Raw genomic sequence first — 3995 nt, 5'->3', positions numbered from 1 at the left:
TTTTCAAGGCATTTTCGCCCACAGAACTGCTGCTGGTTATTTTCTATTTTTCTGACATTTTCTGTAAATCCTAGACATGGTTGTGTGTGAAGATCCCAATAGATCAGCAGTTTTTTAGTTTTTTTTAAAATACTCAGACCAGCCCGTCTGGCACCAACAACAATTTCACATTAAAGTCGCTTAAATCACCTTTTTACCCTATTCTGATGCTTGGTTTGAAATTCAGCAGATCGTCTTGAACACATTGTCTCGTCTTGCTGCCATGTGATTGGTTGATTAAATATTTGCATTAACAAGCAGTTGAACAGGTGTACCTATAAAGCAACCAGTGAATGCATACATTCTAAATTGCAAGAAACAAGTCTAAATTGCATGAAAAGTCCCAATTACCTTTGCTATTTTATTTAATTTTTTTTATCCCATGGCGGAAACAAGCTTCCATAGAAAACAAAGGGAAGTATACTTTCAGCTTAAGCATGGCATTAGACAAAAAGCCAGCTCACTAGGTTTTGGAAAATAGCCATCAAGTTCATTTAGGAAACACTGAGAGCAGAAACAAGTTGAAACTTCATTATTATCACACAGAGGTGTAGGATTCTTGTAGTTTGACAGTTAGCGTGGGAACTGTGTTGTCAAAAAAAAGTCAAATGCGATACCAGTCAATTTAGAAACACTGTCTAACTAATTATTTGGCAGATCTCAGAAATTATTCAAGACTATTTAAATCATCATTCCTCAAGGCTTTTGCAGACATGATTTGTTTCTCAAGCTGTTTTTTTTTCTGCACGACTTAGTAGTGCCACACACTTTAATCGTGGGGTTGGGATTTCAGACCCTTTATGCTGTAATTACATGTTGTTGTTTTTTTGTTTTTGTCATTTTAAATAGGTCTTTTAGAGAAAATCAGTGGGACAGGTCAGATGACAAGAGTTTTTTTTATCCCTGAATGAATCGCTTGTGGAGAGGGAGGATACGTTTAAACAATACAACGCCATTTGTTATATTGGAAAGTGTTGAAAAGCGCTGTGGGACATTGTCTCCTGTGATGCCTGGGCTCTGGGCCAAGCTGAAAACTGGCAAAATTTCTTAGATGGCCATTGAGAAATATACATCTGCTCATTGCGCTCCAATTGAGAGAGAGAGAGAAAGATAAAATTCATTTAACTGAGTTTCTCTTGCTTGGAACAACAATTGGTGATTGCAGTGCATCTGTTATGAGTGACCCGATTTTGTTTTTGTGAGTGGCTGGGTTTCATAAAATAAACAAAACAAAACAAAAAAGGAAAAAAAGAAAATGTCATGTGTATGGTGGTTACACTCCTTAAACAAGAATGCAGATGCTTTCTTGCACAAATTCAGATTCACACAATTCATTCAGCAATGAAACACTAAGTTAGCTGTTTTCATTCACATAAGACATAAACGACGTGAAAGACAAATCATTTTCGCGCACTGTCTGAAACGCGTCTGTCGGTGTGTTCCAAACGGGATATATCGCCCTCTGAAGGGCACTTCGGAGTGAAAACAATCATGGCCGCCTTATTGAAGGGTCGTTCCAAACCAGAGTGCTCAAAACTTGCCACTTCAAAGGGGCCCTTCGGAATGAAGGATTTTGAAGGGTACAACTGATGGACACTTCGGACCCCCATGATCCTTTGCACAGATTCTTTCCATGATGACGGCGCCTCTGTGTGGGCACAGGATGAAGACGCAGAAGGGCACTTCAAGAAACAGTTGTTTGGTCCCCTACACCCTTCAACCCTTCAAAGCTCTCACTCCGGAGAGTAAACCCTTTGAAGGGATTAGGGCATAGGGATGAGTCCTTCTGAATGGAACACAGGGTGTGTGTATGTGTGTGAATGAGACTGTGTGCGGCTGTGCGCACAGAAAACAGTGCGCAAGTAATGTTACCGAATTATTTCACCTCTTCTCATAATGGAATTGTTTAAAATTGCTTGAGTGTGTGTAAACTAGCAAGACAAAACGCATACAACTGATAAACTTTCACTCTGTGATGGTTAAGTTTTATAACTAATCTGCGAACCACATGCGTGGGGAATCATGGAACAAATACGATTAATTTGACCCCTATTAACAAGGTTAAGTACGAGCTTATCAGACAACGTTTGCTGAAAACATTCAAGCACTTTATTCCTAGAACCTGCAACCGCCAACACAAGACAGCATCACTACGTCCCTGAACAGAGCGCTTTCTGTTACTAACGTTAATTGTATCAGACCATTTGTAAACTGTTCTTCAATGATCAAGAACATTCAAATAATTTTCCAGGACAACAAGATTTTTCCAGGACAAATTATGTTTTCTCTCATTTTCCATGTGTTTTCCAGGACTGTAAAATTGGTCATTGATTTTCCGGGATTTCCAAGTTTTCCAGGACGCGTGGGAACCCTGATTTTGTAAAGACCAAAGTGTAATTATTGTAATAAACTATTATGTTGATCGAGAGGTGTCATGACCAATATGTCTAAGCATCTTGGTTCACCGCGTCGAATTAAAAGAATGTGCACCGTGTTTGATTCATCTCAACATTAGCCGGCACTTGTACAGCGACAACGGCGCAAAATGTTGCGTGTGAGATACCGTTCTTCATCGCTTCGAAAGGAAAGCTCACACAAGAAAAAACTGAGGAGTGTCACAGGTCGATCACAGCGTTCGTAGTCATATGATTGCATCCCTTTTCTGTAGTCGAGTTGTGTTTAGGTAGGTGCTACATTACAGGGAAATTATTTTCAATATTAAATTTGAGCAAGCCTAGCGATGTTTATTTATTCCCAGGGAGATGACCAGAGTGCTCAACCTAAAGTACACACCCCCTTCTAGGGATAGCTTGTCCAATGTCTTAATACCTGCATGGTACAAGGTAGAAAAGGCAAACTTAATAACGGAACTAACTACTGTCGGAAAAGTTGCTCTGACCAGCGATAGCTGGACAAGCCTCTCCCAAGATCATTATCTCACAGTGACGGAACACTACATTCTTGATGGGGAAAATGAGACAGAAAGTTCTAACAACAAAAGCAGTATATGAAGCACAGACAGGGCCAATTGTTGCTGAAGAAATAAGTGATGTTTTGCAAGTATTTGGCATAATGGATAAAATAGGGGCTGTCACCATTGATAATGCTTCTAACATGGAGGTGGCAATAAAAAGGCTACAATTCATAAAGCTAGGTTGCTTTGCCCAAACACTTAATCTTGGAGCTCAGAGTGTCCATTCAGTGGCATCAGTGGCAAAATGGACAGCAAAGATCTGGAACATTGTTGAATGAAGAGGTCATCTATGGCGAAGACTGTGCTCTGGGAAAAAAAAACAACAAGTCCTAAATAAGAATGTCTCACTTTACCGGCACTGTATTATGTATATTATGAAAATGTAGTTTATATATAGTATGCATACAGCATTTAAAAGTGTATAAAGTTTAACATTTGTTTAAAAAAATGTGAACCTACATTTCATCTCACTCATGCTTCTGTCCTAGATTTGCCTCAACGCTCACTTATTCTTGACGTAAGAACCCGCTGGAATTCCCTCTACTTGATGATAGAACAATTTCTTGAACAGTACCCTGCTATTCAGGAAGCCAGCTTGGATCAGCATTTGAGAAAACCAATAGAGAGGGACCAGTAAGCGATGAGTGATTTGACTGTAAAGGTAAGAACTTCCTTAAGCTTCTTTGCCTTCTTTATGTAACATATTAAATGTATATTTGAATTCAGTCATATACTGCTATTATTATTGTCTTTTATTAAAAAAATAAAAGCCTTTCCATTCAGTGAATCACTCTCTCATAACTAGGGTTGGGTCTCATTTGAATTTTGTCAATTCCGATTCTTTTCGATTCCAATGTAGTAAAAAAAAAAAAAAACGAGGATAAAAGTGAAACATTTATATATCAAACATGTTTATTATGTGCCGTTAGTTTTAGATCAATTACATAAACATAACCAGCTCTAGGCTACATAAGAGCTGAGC

Source organism: Onychostoma macrolepis, chromosome 22 (genome assembly GCF_012432095.1).
Source record: "Onychostoma macrolepis isolate SWU-2019 chromosome 22, ASM1243209v1, whole genome shotgun sequence".
Lineage (NCBI taxonomy): Eukaryota > Metazoa > Chordata > Actinopteri > Cypriniformes > Cyprinidae > Onychostoma > Onychostoma macrolepis.
The sequence above is the reverse complement of the archived record's forward strand: the minus strand, read 5'-3'. Positions refer to the sequence as shown.